The 16858-nt window shown below is 42.2% G+C and overlaps 1 pseudogene; it reads left to right on the top strand.

The window, feature by feature from the left end:
- Window positions 1-12191: 12191 nt before the first annotated feature.
- LOC131893689 (small ribosomal subunit protein eS6-like) lies at window positions 12192-12938 on the top strand (annotated as a pseudogene).
- The last annotated feature ends 3920 nt before the right edge of the window (window positions 12939-16858 follow it).

Here is a 16858-nt window from a genome sequence, read left to right as displayed (position 1 = left end):
CTCAGACTCAGTGTGCTGGCCCTAGTCTCTCTCCAAGTTTTGGTTCCAAGCCTTTGTTTTATATTATTTTGTTTTGTTTTGTTTTTTTTGTTTTTGTTTTTTTTTGTTTTTTGTTTTTTTTGAGACAGGGTTTCCTGTGTAGTACTGGCTGTCCTGGAACTCGATCTGTAGACCACGATGGCCTCGAACTCACTGAGATCCACCTGCCTCTGCTGAATTAAAGGTGTGCACCACGACTGCCAACTCAGCTCAAAGCTTTTGATCAACACACCAACTGAACTAGTCACAGGTTGATTTTTATTTACTTATTTTTGTAAATTTTCCTTAGATATTGCTATTTTATTTTTCTTATTTATTTTTCTTTTATGTGTACAGATGTTTAGACATGCATGAAATTCCCTGGAGGTCAGAGGAGGGTGTTGGATCCTCTGGAAATGACTGTAATTATGGTGTAAGCCACCTTGTGGGTGCTGGGAATTGAACCCAGGTCCCCTGGAAGAGCAGCCAGTGCTCTTAACCTCAGAGTCATCCCCAGCCCCAATATTGCTATTTTAGGAGTAGTGATTTTTTTTTCCTTGAGATAGTCTAATCCTGTTTGACACACCTGTTCTGCCCTGATTGGTCAGTTAGCATTAGTCCTCAATATAGGTCAAAACAAGTGTCAAAACAACTGATCTAGTTAGAAAAAGACTTTTTTTCCTCAACAGACCCAATTTTCATGATAAAGAAAAATTTTCTATAAAATATGTGGGAGAAATATGGTTTTTTCTAGAAGCAGAAAAGGAAAGGAAGAAGTTGCTTAGACTGTTACTTATTATAAAATGTTCATATTTACCCAGGCACGTCAATCCATGCTATAAATGTTTCTGGGGGCCACGCACTTGAAATCTGTGTGGTTAGCCTATAGCCTTTCAAATTCATATGTTTTCATAACTGTTCTTTATTCTGAGCTAATCACGTCTATATTCACAGCACAATAACATGGCTTCCAACGTGAGGGGAAGAAGTGACCATTTTACAGTGAGTCTACAGGGGAAAAATGTACTGGGCAAGTTGAAGTATATACGAGTCAAAGAGCTCTGATACTTTCAAATAATACCAACGGATATTGAATGAAAGTCACTAACTCAGTGTAAGGTGTCTTCAAAACACGACATTTCATCTAATGATTATTTAATGGGAGTTAAAGTAGTGTAAAGCTGAACCTCAGAGCTGCAGCTAAGGACAATTAGGTAAGTTAATAGTGTGATTCATCACTCTCTATGAATAGCAAAATGAATTTGAAGGATGCTTTGTAACTCAGAGAGCTTGGCTCAGTATCAAATTGCTCCTACCATCTGTTTCCAGTGTTCACTTGCTATGTGCCTAGTTATTTCTCTTTCCTGGCCAATACACAGTTCTAACCCTAAGTCACATAAAATTTAAAAAACAAAAAAAAACTACTTGGAGTTGGGGGCATAGGCTAAAAGCACAATATACATTTGTATTTAAAAAAAAAACGTGTTTTAAAGAAAATCTACTTGGATAATATGGTTCTACCACTATATGTATGTGTGGGAGATATAAGAAAAAAAAATCCATGACTAAAACAAACTAAAGGAATTCATAGCTACTAAGTCAGTATTACAGAAAATATTGGAAGGAATTCTCCAGATGGAAAAGCAAAATAAGCATACCCATGATGCCACAGGAAATAACAGACAATGCTAGAACAGTAGATATGTAAATGGGGAACAAGAAAATACCAAGCACTACAAAAATCCACAGGGATGACAGAAATTAACACACATACCTTCCAGTACTAACAGAGAATTGATGGTCCCAGTTCTGAAATCAAAGACTCAAACCAGTAAATAGGATCCATCTATTTTTTGCCTCCAAGAAATTCGTGTCTCCATCAAATGTGCCTCACCCGCATCAGGATGAAAGGTTGTAAAAAGTACCCAAGCAGATGGAAGTAGAAAGGAGCAGGTGGCATCATCCTAATGGCTGAGAAAACAGACTTCAAAACAGAACTTGTCGGAATACATAGAAAAGAGGCTTTCAGGCTGGAGAAATGGATCAGCAGTTAGGAACACACTCTGCCCTTCCAGAGGGCAAGAGCTTAGTTCTCAGCACCCATGTAGGACAGCTCATAACCACATGCCACTCTAGCTCTAGGGGGTCCCACTCCCTCTTCTGGACTGTGAGGGGACCTGTACCCATGTAGGTGTACCCACACACACATATACAACATTTAAAATAAAATAAAAACTTTTAAAGAAGGGCACTTCATACTAATTAGGGGAGTAACTCATCAAGACAATGTTACCATTTTAAACATATACATGCCAAACCCAGTTACATTTGATTTTATAAAGCAAATACGCGTAAGTGTAAAGTCATAAGTTAATCCCAACCCAATAACAGTAAGTGAATTCAGTATTCTGCTCTCATCACTAGATAAGCCATCCTTACGAATTAAACAGAGAAACACTTGAGTAAAATGACACCATAGATCAAATGGACTGAATGATATACACAGACTATACCATCCCAACACTGCAAAATACACGTTCTTCTCAGAAACCCATGGAACTTTCTCTAAAGGAGATGGCATAATAGGACACAAAACAAGTCTTTAAAAAAACATACAAAAATTGAAATAACTTATTCTATTCTGCCTGACTATCCTGGAAACGAAAAACAAATAACAACAGGAGAAACTATGGAACACACACAAACACATGAAGGTTAAAGAACACACTACTGAATGGTGAATGAGTCATTGAAGAAATCAAAATTTAAAAATATTTAATCCTGGGATTAAATGGAAATGAAAACACAATATACCAAACCCTTGGGTAAATGAAAGTTGTTATCAGAAGAAAGTTTATGACATCAAGTGCCTACATTTAAAAACCAGAGAGTGGCTAGTGAGCTGGCTCAGTGGGAAAGGGTGCTTGTCACCAAGCCTGGCAATCTGACTTTCATCTCTGAGACCCTCATGGTGGAAGGAGAGAACTGACTCCCATAAATCATCCTCTGACTTACACACACACACACACACACACACACACACACACACACACACACACACGAGGGGCTGTCAATCAACCAATCAATGAATAAATGTAAAAACACCCAAGAGATATGGACTTTGGATAACTTCTATAGCATATGAACTTGGAAAAACAAACCAAAGCCCACAGCAACCGTAATTACACACACAACATACACAAGACCTGTCAAGATTGCACATAGAGGAAGGGGGCCTCATGAGGGTTCCCTCTTCCCTGAGTACCAATAGGTAGTTAATGTTTGCTGGGAAGGAGAGCTCTTTTTCGGTGGTATATCCATCAATAGGCTGCCCATGCTCCTATAAATAACTTGTCATCCACGTTCTTGTAGGCAACCCTAATTAAACTCGTTGGAACACACACACACAACACGCAGAGAGAGACAGAGACAGAGACAGAGAGAGAGAGAGACAGAGAAAGAGAGACAGAGACAGAGACAGAGACAGAGACAGAGACAGAGAGAGGCAGGGAGGGAGTGAGAATAGAAAAGGAACTATCTGGGAAGATGAAAAGCATCAGCAGGGTAGAGAAAGGACAGAAAAGTTTACAGAAGAGGGGGTATGATCACAATACACTATATACATGTCTGACCATCCCATAATGAAACTTAGTACTATTTGTGATTAGTGTGTGTTAATAAAACAACAACAAATGCAGGCAAGAATGCAGATAAAAGGAATCCTTATATACAACTGGTGGGAATGTGAACAACTCTAGTCACTATGGAAGCCAGTATGAGGGTTTTTCAAAAGGCTGAAAAGGGATCTTCCATATGACACAGCTATACCATTGTGGTAGTTTGGATGTAATTGGCCCCCATAAGTTCATAGGGAGTGGCACTGTTAGGAGGTGTGGCTTTTTTGGAGTAGGTGTGGCCTTGTTGGAGTAAGTGTGTCACTGTAGAGGTGGGCTTTGAGGGCTCATGTATGCTCAAGCCACACCCAGTGTCTCAGACCACTTCTTGTTGCCTTTGGATCAAGATATAGCTCCTTCTCCACTCTCAGCTCCTTCTCTAGCACCATGTCTGCCTGCATGCCTCCATGTCCCACCATGATGATAATGAACTGAACCTCTGAAACTGTAGGCCACCCATGACCACCTAGCCGTGGTCATGGTGTCTCCTCACAGCAATAGAAACCCTAACTAAAACAACCATTGTGATGAGTATTTACTTAAAGAACTTCAAATTAGCATACCCCAGAGATGTCTGCACATCAGTATTTATTGTAACACTATTCACAAGAGCTCAGACATGGAACAAACCCAGATACCCAACAACTGAGACATGGATGAGGAAAATGTGATGTGTTCCTAGTGGAATGTCTTTCAGCCTTAAAGACATAAATTGGTGTCATCTTCAGGAAAACAGATGCAGCTGGAGCTAACCATGTTTAAGCAAATTAAGCAGTCTCAGGAAGACGTGTGTGTTCTCAGTTTTTATCTAGACATCTAAAAACATGTACGTATATGTGGCATGAAAACAGAAGTGTAACTGTCTAGGATAACATGGGAAAGAGGAGAGAAAAAAAGGGTGGGGTGTGGTGGGGCATGTGCGCCACATATAGTACATACTCGAATGAAAACTTAAATATAAAGTAAATGGATACATTTATTCTCAGACACTAAACAAGGCTATGTCATCCAGAGTGACAGAGTTTATTTATTTGTTTGCTTGTTTGTGTGTTTAGTGTGTGTGCATGCAAACACACAAGTGTGGAAGCAAAGAGGACAGCTTTGAAGCATTGGGTCTCTCCTTCCATCACATGGATTGCAGGGATCAAACTCAGGTCATCAGGCTTACGTGGCAAGTGTTTTTATCTGCTGAGGTATTTTGCTGGGCCCCAGATTTTATTTTTTGAAAGTGCAAATGCTAGGATTCCCCTTCTAGGAAAAGTCCTTTGAGTCACGCATGCGTTAGTGTCCAAAGGCATTTCGGTTATGTCAAAAGGAAAGTCAAAATTCTCTCAAGCACTACTTGAAAACTATTTGTTAATATGACATCCTGGAACTAAGGTGGTGGCAGAGGCAGCGGTGGTGGTGGTGGTGGTGGTGGTGGTGGTGGTGGTGGTGGTGATGGTGATGGAGGTGGTGGTGGTGGTGGTGGTGGTGGTGGTGGTGGTGGTGGTGGTGGGTGGTGGTAGTGGTGGTAGTGGTGGTGGTGGGTGGTGGGTGGTGGTGGTGGTGGTGGTGGGTGGTGGGTGGTGGTGGTGGTGGGTGGTGGTGGTGGTGGGTGGTGGTGGGTGGTGGTGGTGGTGGTGGTGGTGGTGGTGGGTGGTGGTGGGTGGTGGTGGTGGGTGGTGGGTGGTGGTGGTGGTGCTGCTGCTGCTACTGCTGCTTCTGCTGCTTCTGCTGCTGCTGCTGCTGCTGCTTTTCCTACTGTTTTGAGACAGGCCACCAGCTCAGGCTGCTCTTGAACACAATATGTAGCCTGAGGACTACCTTGAACTTCTGATCTTGCTGCCTGAGGGCTGGGATTACAGGTGTGTACCTCCACGTCTGAGTTAAGCAGTGCTCAAGATTGCACTCAGGGTTCTGTGCATTCTAAGCAAGTACTCCATGAACTGAGTTGTGTCCCCAGTCCCCTGAGACAGTATTTTCATAGCATGGTCTCACACAGACCAAGCCTTACAAAGAACATTGGTATCTCATCTACCACAGCTCTAAGAGAGAATTAATGCTATTTCATCAGTTTTTGCTATTTCTTACTGAGGACTTTGACATTTATCTAGTGCTCAAAACATACCAAAAATAATTTTGTTCTGAATAAGCATCAATTATAACTCTGTAATTTATTTTATAATACTTTTTTGTCTTCCTTCAACGCTTACTCATTGATATATAATTCTTAAGCACTTTTCAAATTCCAAACAATACCCTTGGTATGAAACAGAGCTTTGAAATTTGACAAGCCCTACAATCTATCCAGGGTACAGAGGTGATGCATAGTTTTATATGATTCAATCAATGTCTCCTTGGATGAGGTAACAGTGAAGGAGGGCTAGCCTGACTGAACAAGGCTAGTTGCCCTGGCTCTTTTCAATTTGATACAGCCAAGAGTCGTCTGAGGAAATCTCAACTGAGGGATCGCCCAGATCAGATCGGCCTGTGGCCATCTGTGAGGACTTGTTCTGATTGGTGATTGATGTGAAGGGGACCATCCCATTGCAAACAGCACCATCCCTAGGCAGATGGGATGTGTAAGAAAGCTAGCTGAGTATGAGTCTGGAGTGAGACAGGAACCTCCATGGGTTCAGCTTCAGTTCCTGCTTGAATTTCTGCCCTGACTTTCCTCAGTGATGGACTGTGACCTCGAAGTGTGAACCAAAGAATCCCTTTTCTCCCTGAATTGCTTTTGGTCAGAGTCTTTTTTTTATCACAGCAATAGAGATGAAAATAGAACATTAGCTGTCCATCCAGATAGGAGAAATAGTCCTTGAGTTTTAAAAAGTCCACCCCAGGCCCAGTCTTGCTGCCTGCTTGCCTGTCTGTGAATCAGGATGTAAGCTCTCAGCTCCATGCTTGCCTGTCTGCTGCCATGGCTCCTGCCATGATGATCATGGACAAATCCTCTGAAACTATAAGCAAGCCCCCAATTAAATTCTTTTATAAGAGTGGTCTTGGTCATGGTGTCTCTTCACAACAACAGAACAGTAACTAAGATACTTCAGTTTCAGCCACTCCATCCTGCAGCTCCCTGCCAGCTGTATGAACTTCTGCCCTAAATGCACGTGGTCTTGGGGAAGTTCTAGAGCAGCGGTTCTCAACCTGTGGGTCGCAACCATCAGAAAACACATACTTCTGATGGTCTTAGGAACTGAGACACCACTCAGTAGTAAAATTACAGTTATGAAGTAGTAACAAAAATAAATGTATGGTTGGGGGTTCCTAAGACCATTGGAAATAAGTATTTTCTGATGGCAGGACTCACAGGTTGAGAACCTCTGTTCTAGAGTATACAATACCTGGAATGTTAACTGAAATGGGGATCCACCCTGACAGAGCTGGAGATGTCATCATCCATGGTGGGATGAGATTTTTCAGTGACATGGTTGTTTGAAGATCACAAATGCTCCTGTAAGTAAGGCCAATAAATCTCTTGGTTTACTAACCTACATTTGGGTGGAATAATTATTTTTCTCTTCTTTGGTGCCTTGTTGGGTGAGTAGATATTTTTTGTCACATTTATCCCAGGAAAAGTTCATACAACAATTGGCACTCAAGCAGAAACATAATAAACATTGGTGAATCTGGAAGGGGCAGATGCATTGCCCTGCTATGGGTGATGGCAGATAACTGAAGCTAAGCTTTTTGAGGTGGATCATCTGCAAGGGCAATCACAGTGTGGCCGTCCTTCTCTGTGTGGTACATAATGGCAGGCTTTCCTGCATCTTCACTGTGAATGGCCTTTCTCGTGATGCATCTGATTTAATCAAATGCAAGCTCAGTCACATGTAGGCATAAAAATGGCATAGGGAACAAGAGGACCATAAGGGCCAGTTTATGTTTAGACAACCATGATGGCTATTCTTGGTTGTCAAAGTCAAAGTGACTAAAATCCCAAAATGAGAGGCACACCCGTGAGGGATTTTTGCTTAATTTAAAGTAAAAAGATACACTTCTAATTGAGTGAGAAGACACACCTTTTTTTGGAGCCTGTCCTGGAACTCATTCTGTAGACCAGGCTGGCCTCGAACTCACAGAGACCTGACTGTCTCTGCCTCCTGAGTGCCGGGAATAAAGGCGTGTGCCACCACTGCCCAACCCAAGAAGACACACCTTTAATGCAGATCTTTTGAGATGGGAAGACCCACCTTTAACCTGGGCCATGCCCACACCTTCTGCTGGAAGCCTATATAAGGCTTGTTCTCGCCTTGCTAGCAAACCCATTCCTTCACTGGTATTCCCACATATCCTGAAAACCAGCTGAGACATCCAGCCTCATGGACTGAACAACTACTGGATTTCTGGACCTTCCATTCATAGGCAGTCATTGTTGGATTAGCTGTACCACAGCCTGCAAGTCATTCTAATAAATTTCCTTTAGATGATTGATAGATAGATAGATAGATAGATAGATAGATAGATAGATAGATAGATAGAGGGATAGATGGATAGATAGATAGATAGATAGATAGATAGATAGATAGATAGATAGATAGAGGGATAGATGGATAGATAGATAGATAGATAGATAGATAGATAGATAGATAGATAGATAGATAGATAGATAGATGGATGGATAGATAGATAGATAGACAGATGGAGTTTCATTCTACAAATTCTGTTACTCTAGAGAACCCTGATTAATAAAGAAGATTAGAAGATTGCTCTTGCCGGGCGGTGGTGGCGCACGCCTTTAATCCCAGCACTCGGGAGGCAGAGCCAGGCGGATCTCTGTGAGTTCGAGGCCAGCCTGGACTACCAAGTGAGTTCCAGGAAAGGCGCAAAGCTACACAGAGAAACCCTGTCTCGAAAAACCAAAAAAAAAAAAAAAAAAAAAAATAGTATATAAAAAAAAAAAAAAAAAGATTGCTCTTCTGTGGATATCCAAAATGACTTAGTGAAGCTGACAGCTACGCTACTAGATATTTAGGAAAGATGAGTAAGCAATTAATGTGACTGTTACATAACTCATTATATAACTGGTTCTAACGAGATGCCACTTAGGTGTGATTCTGCATAAATATCCTCGAACCCAAGAGCGTGCACCTTCTCCTGGAGTGCCCACACTCTGCACATCTTTAATTTCCCAGACCCTCATGACCCTCTCTCCCTGGCCCCAGAGCCATCCTATGACAAGTAGTTTTCCCACCAAAGTTCACTCAAAGGGCACAGGCTGTCTTACTGAACATACATCCAAAACCAGTCCAAGAGGGATTAGCTTCCTGCCTTGAGTTCCTGGATGTGTTTCAAAGAATGCTTGAATGGAAACTAACCACAAAAGGGGGAGTTACTAAAGGGCTGATAGGGAGTAGTAACTTATTCCACTGTTTGAAATGGGGTGTATGTGTGACTCGGTGTAGGTGGATGACCCATGTTGCTAAGGGCATTGTTAGGAAAGCGGTACATATGTAGCTCAAGCCAGGCAGAGTCCCAGGTTGCTAAGCTTTCTGGAGAAATGGGCAGTTTTCTCCCCTGAGTATGTTGTGTACAGTTCTCCTTGGGGGACGGAGATTGTTTACCCAGCGAAGCGCCCTTTCAGGACCAGGTGTAGAAAATGGAAGTGTACCAGCTGGCTCACGGACTGTGAGCTTCAGGAAAGCCACGCAGTAAGTCAGGTGAGAACATGAGTCTGCTCCCTGTTGGCCCGACACAGATCCCAGGAGCTAAGTCAGCCCTCCTAGCTCCTTGGGAATGGAGAGATGCTCAAGACGCCAGTGACTGCACCCCAGGATGAGGAAGCCAGACTGCTCATGGAGCCTGTACATTGTGGAGGGTTGAGGCAGTGCCTCCCATCCATACCACTGTGTCCCAAGCTGATCTTTTCCAGGAAGAGCTGACATACAATGGAAACCTTCCATGCTATATAGGACCTTGCTAACATTTTCCTTTGGTCTCCCCTTAGCTGCTGACTCCTACGACCAGTTGGTATGTGATTAGAAGGACATTGTGAACCCCCAGAGCTACTGCAACCCCCAGCCCCTGGAAAAAAAAAAAACTTTCACTATGTGAGTGATGTAGTCACTTCTGAGTGGCTGGTGTTTGGGAAAGCACCGGGAAGAACTATAAAAACAGCCGATAAAGAGTTTAAACATAAAAGGCACCCTGAGTGGATGGGCAAGAGCATTCAGAAACCTCAAGGGTAGCTAATGAAAACCCAACACCAAAAGACAGGCTACCTCCCTATGACTTGGGGGCCAGGGTAGGCCCTGAGGTCCCCCGAATAACACGGATATTGATAAGGCGTGGGGTTTCCCGGCAGAACTAGATGAGATCCTATTGATGAAGCCACTGAGTGCCCTGGTCATGGGGACATTTTGCTGTGTTTGGGTACAAGCTTGGCTTCCTCCTCCATTCATCAGTTCTACCCTCAACATGCATTGATTTTTTTTTCATAAAATATATTTTGTTTATGTTTTTCCCTCTTCCAGAATTTCTCCCAGGTCCTCCCTACCTCCCCATCCTCAAAATTTATGTTCTTTCTCCCTCTCTCTTTTAAAGAAACAAAAACAAAAACACATCAAAAAATGCCCTCACAAAACCACAAAAATGTATATCCAAATAAACAAGCAAAAGACCAATGAGACGAATAAATGTCCAAACAAACGAGACAAAGTGTCCACAAAAATACCATTGAGTTTACTTTTGTACTGGCCAACTGCTTCTGAAGTGTGGCTAATATACCCAGTGAGACTCCATTGGGGAAACAGATTTTTCCTTTCCCTGAGGCCCTGATGTATGCGGAAGGGACATAGATCCTCCTCAAAACCAAGACCAGATTTGACAGAGCCAGTAATGGCCTAGGGCCAGGGCCTTTCAGGGGCTGCAGCTTTGGATCCTGAGAACCCAGCTCTTCCCACCATACAGAGAAGTCATGACAAGTAGGAGTACGAGGCCAGCCTTGCAATCAGGAGGCAGAACAGTAAGTGGCTCCCAGCTACAAAACCTCAAAGCTTGCCCCAGTGACTCCAGCAAGGCCCAAACCTCCCAGAGGTTCTTCAGCCTTACTAGACAGAGTTACCAGCTTGGGACCAAGTTTTCAAACACATGTGCCTATGGGAAACATTCCATATCCAAATCACAACATTCCACTGGAGCCCCGAAGGGCTCATGGCCGTTGCATGATGAAAAAGGAACTTAGACTAATTTCAAAAGTACCCACAGTCTTTGTCAGTCCCAACACTATTAAAAAGCACAAAGTGAAAAGCCTCTCCTGAGACTCAAGGCAGACTTTTAGCTTTATAACTCCCTGTAAAACTTTTTTAAATTACATAATTCCAACACACAATGGCACAGAATATATCCATTCTCATCCTAAAGGGAGGAATACAGGCATTATGAGGAAATATTAGACCAAAGTAGGAGCAAAACACAGTAGAACAAACACTAAATCCCTAGAGATCTATGTCTGGTATCTGGGACTTTAGTTTCAAAGAGCTCCACTTAAAGCTTCCATAGCTTTTCCAGACAGAGCCACCAGCTTGGAAGCGAGTTAAAACACATCAAGTGCCAATAAACATATCGATGCCCATAGCCATGTCAGAGCAGCACATGGCAATTGAAATTCAAGGTGTCAGTCCACCAGGAGGAAAACTCTCTGATGGATAAATCTCGTTAAAGCAAGGCCACAAGACTACAGACCCTGGAATATCTTTTGCTTCTGCTCTGCCTTTACATGTTGCTGCTATAATCTTTCCCCAGTATCTGGCAATGGTATGAATGAATGTGGGGAGACCCTCCCTACTTGTGTTATAGTGTGTTTATATCATGAGAACATCTCAATCTACTGGGCATTTATATCTGTGGATTGTCAGGAAGATGATTCCTCCTTAAGCTGTATTGTCTAATTGATACAGAGTTTTGATGAATAAAAATAAATACTAGGATATGTTTCATAACTAAGGCCTATGAGTTCTACTTAGACTCTGCTTTAGATCACAGCTCAGATTTATGATTTAGGAAAACATTTGAGTCCAGGATCCAGGCTGGCTCAAACTCCTTTAATCTTAATGCTGAGAAATGCAGTCACAGGTTTCATGTGAATCATTAGCTGACACAAAGCTTCAAAATAGCTTTAGATTAGACCAGATGCCTTGCTAATGTTTTTTAAGATAAACATTCCCAGGAAAGCAGTCCATAGTTCACAAAGACACATAGCTAGGATCATAAGTACAAAACAGCCTGATTATTCCTAGCCTGGCGAATGATTAATTCCTTGCACCCATTCCTGACCTCAATTTGTGAAAATAAATTCTGACTAGTCAGGGCTACAGATAATAATTTGACTCTGTAGCCCCAATAAAGGACTACAGGTTTCTTTTGATAGTCAGGAGTCACACACAGGACAGAAAGTACATTTTAAGATTTAAGTGTTATGGTGCCACAGTATCTCAGAAAGTGCCGACTGAGCTGATACTAAAAGATATACATGCTCTTTTTTGTGGTACCTCTTAGGCAGTCGGCTGTGTCAAGATGAAACTGAATATCTCCTTCCCTGCCACTGGCTGTCAGAAACTCATCAAAGTGGACGATGATGCAAGCTTTGGTATGTGCTATGAGAAGCGCATGGCCACAGAAGTAGCTGCTGATGCTCTGGGTGGAGAGTGGAAGGATTCTGTGCTCCCACTCAGTGGCAGGAATGACAAACAAGGTTCTCCCATGAAGCAAGGCGTTTTGACCCATGGCAGAGTGTGTTTTTGAGTAAGGGGCATTCTTGTTATAGACCAAGGAGAACTGGAGAGAGGAAGCACAAGTCTGTTCGAGGATGCAATGTGGATGCCAACCTGAGTGTTCTCAACCTTCCCATTGTAAAAAAAGGAGAGAAGGATGTTCCTGGACTGACAGATACTACTGTGCCTCGTTGGTTGGGACCTAAAGGAGCTAGCAGAATCTGAAAACTTTTTAATCTCTCTAAAGAAGATGATGTCCACCAATATGTTGTCAGAAAGCTGTTAAACAAAGAAGGTTAGAAACCCAGGACCAAAGCACCCAAGATTCAGCGTCTTGTTACTCCACGTGTCCTGCAACACAAAATGCTGGCAGATTGTTCTGAAGAAACAATGAACAAAGAAAAACAAGAAGGAGGCTGCAGAATATGCTAAACTTTTGTCCAAGAGAATGAAGGAAGCCCAAGAAAAGGGCCAGGAACAGAACACCAAGAGATGTAGACTATCCTCGCTGAGAGCTTCTACTTCCAAATCTGAGTCCAGTCAAAAATAAGTCTTTAAGGGTAACAAATAAATGATCATACCTTAAATACACACACACACACACACACACACACACACACACACACACACACACACACTCTCTCTCTCTCTCTCTCTCAGGAATGTTGACGTGAGCCCGAACTAGAGAATTTATGTCCCGAGACTCTCCTGGCCTCTGAGATAGGAGAGGACATGCGGATTTACGACTTCTGACTCCAGGGTGTTAGTTCAAAATGTTTACATAGTCGTGGGTTCTATAATCATCCACTTAAAAATGGAATGTAACCTTTGTATGACTCCTGTATTGCCTGGGAGAGTTTGTTGGGGTATATACGCTGTAAAAAGACACGAGAGAGGAGAATAAAGAAAGGAAACACGAAGAGAGTGTGTGGGTGTCTTGATTCCCTAGAGTCTTAGTTTACAAGCCCCGTGCACTGCCTTGGAGGCTGGCCCCTCAAGGTGGCGATACACAGGCCTGTGGAGGACATGTTATTTTCACACCACAATACATGTCTTCTTTATCTCTGACCCTCTGCTTCACTCTTATGAGGATCCTTGTAATTATATAAGGTTTACATAGATACTCAGAATAACCCTCTCATTTCATGATCCTTACCCACATTTGAAAAGTCCTTTTTGCCATGGAAGGTAACTTAATCACAGGTGTTAAGGAACAGAGGTTGTGATCTTTGTGTGTAGGGCATTATTTCACTTACACAAAGACACTAAAGAGACAATATATCTGCAATAAGCACAACGGCCTTTTAATTTGGTGAATTCAGTCCTAAATCTCAGCACTTCCACACTTTGTTTTGTACAAGCCGTTGATTTTTTTTTTATAGATGAACCTCCATCATCACCCGACACACAAATTAACGTAAGTACACGAGACACAGATGACTACTTATTATTACATAATAAGACCAATTGGCCCTGAGTTCACTGCTATTAATTTTCAACGTTTACAATCCAGAGCTTAAAATCATGTACCTTGCAGAGCACCAGCCCCAAGGATAGGTCAATAACATCCAACCGATGCTTCACCTGCAGTGAGGAAGAGGTACAGCTGATGTTTGGCTCACTTCCTCCTTTTAACTCTGACTAGGAGGCTAGGTCTTCAAACTCAGTTGACCTGTTCTAGAAAATCTCTCACAAACATGCCCAGAGATTTGTCTCCAAAGTGATTTTATATCCTGTGTAACTGACAACCAATATAAACCATCACACATGCCCAGAGATTTGTTTCCATGGTGTTTCCAAATGCCATCAGTTGACAACAAAGTTTAACCACCATACTTACTTTCTGAAGTGGTAGTAAACAGTTATTGTATCTTGCATTAGGGCAGCAGCCCGTTCAAAATTGGTCCATTCCTGTTGAGGATTAGAATAATGAACGTGAGTACTTCTCTTTAGTCTCACCGTTTATGTTAAAGTTATTATATAATATGACTCAAGAACTTATTACCTGTTATTATTTGGTCTAATGATCGCCTTTAAAAGTAAAGACTCTGCCATGCAAGAGAAAGACAAACAAACATTTAAAAACCCCAAAACGAGAGTGATGTGTGCTGTGGAATATTTAACTATGTAAAGGTGTGTTACATTTGTTTATGTTTCAGAATATTACTTTAACTGTGTAAAGGTATGTTACATTTGTTTAACTAGGCAAAGATGTGTTGCATTTGTTTATGCTGCATTTGTTCAATTATGTAAAGATGTGTGGCTGTTTCACCTTGCCTTCCTAAGGCACCTGAATGGTCTATTAAAGAGCTGAATAGCCAATAGCTAGGCAGAGGATGGATAGGCGGGGCTGGCGGACAGAGAGAATAAGTAGGAGAGAGAATAGAAGAAGGAGAAGGAGATGGAGGGAAAAGGAGAGGGAGACGGAAGATGCCCAGGGTCAGAAGCCAGGCAGCTGCCAGCCAGACATGAGAAGCAGAGAATGTAGGAGAGGGAGAGAGAGAGAGAGAGAGAGAGAGAGAGAGAGAGAGAGAGAGAGAGAGAGAGAGAGAGGAGGTAAAAAGCACTGAGGCAAAATGTAGATAAAGAGAAACAGATTAAAATAAGAGCTAAGATAAGGCATTCATAACTAACAACAAGTCTTTGGTTGGTGGTCCAAAAGAAGAAGCCTGTTACAGATGTGCACAATCACCTGAGAACTCAGGCAATGTGTCCTTAGTCCTTCAAGATTTGATACCCAAATTAAACCACTGACAGATTATGCCTTAAGTTTTTTACAGGTTTTTAAATTTGCATATTAAAATCTTTGCATTCCAATAATTAAAATCATTTGAACAAAAACGACACTCTGATTAAACTGCATTCTGCTGCTGGTAAGATATCTTCGACCATTTTAGATCTTACTCTAGATTTCACCACTTCTGGCCAGGTTCTTCCTCTGCCGATGTGGAAGTCTTCCTGTCACACAGACCGGCAGATGGTAGAGTCAGGCATGACCCTTTGTTGTCTGTGGTTCTCGATGATGTGAAAGGGGCTGTACAGCTATCTAAACTTGCTCTTTGCATTTTTACAAGGTTAAATAGGGGACCAGATTAGCAGAAGAAGACAGTCTTGCATATCAGAGCTCCCTCCTTGTCACAACTCCCTTGCTCGTTTCTCCTGGTCCATTGCTTATTGTGAGGGCAGAAGGTTTTTCTCTTGTGTTTCTGTCTTCTTCAGTCTTGACTGCTCCATATTGTGTTTGTCACCCTGGTTGCAGAAAGCACCGTGAAGCTTGTGAATAAGAAGAGCTGGGTCAGCGCATACTGAATAGTGTCACGATTCACTAGCATCACAGTTCTCAAGAAGTTCATGACAGGAAAAGTCCTCTTCTCCGAGGTGTTACTCTGAGGATTTAACAGAATAATCTTTGTAAACTTTATTGTTCATGTGGTTTGCTATCCTCAAGAATGACATCTTTTCTTCCCGATTCCATTCAAATCATAATCCTCTAACTTCCAAGCTAAGACCTTCCTGTGTCTCCCTTAAATCAGACAGTTTGAAGTATTTAATCCATGCATAGGGTACTATCTTAGTTGCTTTTCCATTGCTATGACAAAGCACCATGACTAAGGCAACATACAAAAGAAACTGTTGAAGTGGGATTATCGTTTCAGAGGGTTAGGCATCCATGATGGCGGAGCAAAGGCATGATGGCAGGAAGAGCTGAGAGTTCACATCTTGATCTGTAAGCAGGATGCAGAGAAAGAACCCTGGGAATTGCACTTCATCTTTTGAAAATTTAAAGCCCATCCCCAGTGTCACACCTACCCCAACAAGGCCACACCTACACCAACAAGGACAGACCTCCTAATTATTCCCAAACAGTTCTACCAACAGAGGACCAAGCATTAAAGCATATGAACCTAGGGGGCCCATTCTCATTCAAATCATCACAGGTCTACATTCCTATTCAGCCTGAAGAAGTTTTAGAAAAAAGAATGTTGGCCCTCATCAATCCATGAGTTCAAGGGATCAAAATCTGAGAAGAAATCAAAGCAAGATAAAAAGAAGGAAAATTGACATGGGACAGGAAAGGGCTCCCTCACCCTGACTGGCTGAGAATGAATAAAATTTCACAAAAAAGATTACTTCTTTACAGTGAAAATATGTCTTAATATCTTTTTGTAAAATAAAATCTGACAGTTTGTTTTCAAAGTTGCCTTGAGCCATCGTATCTCCAGCTCCAAGTGAACAGAGAACATTCCCTGTTAATGCTTCCTAGTCTAGTTATGCTCCACCCCAAACCCTGCTAAGCTACCCACTCGGCTAAACTAGGGGCTTAGAGTAGAAAATGACTAATAGCCAAGCTTGCCTGCAATGCCGTGTGCCTGAGAGGCTTTCAAACAAACAGGATGTAAAACAGAGAGAAGAAATCAATGCACGGATCTTACGGAGGAAGGGAGAAATGTAGGAGTGAATGGTGAGTTC

Source organism: Peromyscus eremicus, chromosome 16_21 (genome assembly GCF_949786415.1).
Source record: "Peromyscus eremicus chromosome 16_21, PerEre_H2_v1, whole genome shotgun sequence".
Classification (NCBI taxonomy): Eukaryota; Metazoa; Chordata; class Mammalia; order Rodentia; family Cricetidae; genus Peromyscus; species Peromyscus eremicus.
Note: the sequence above shows the minus strand (reverse complement) of the source record. Positions and strands in the feature narration are given on the sequence as shown.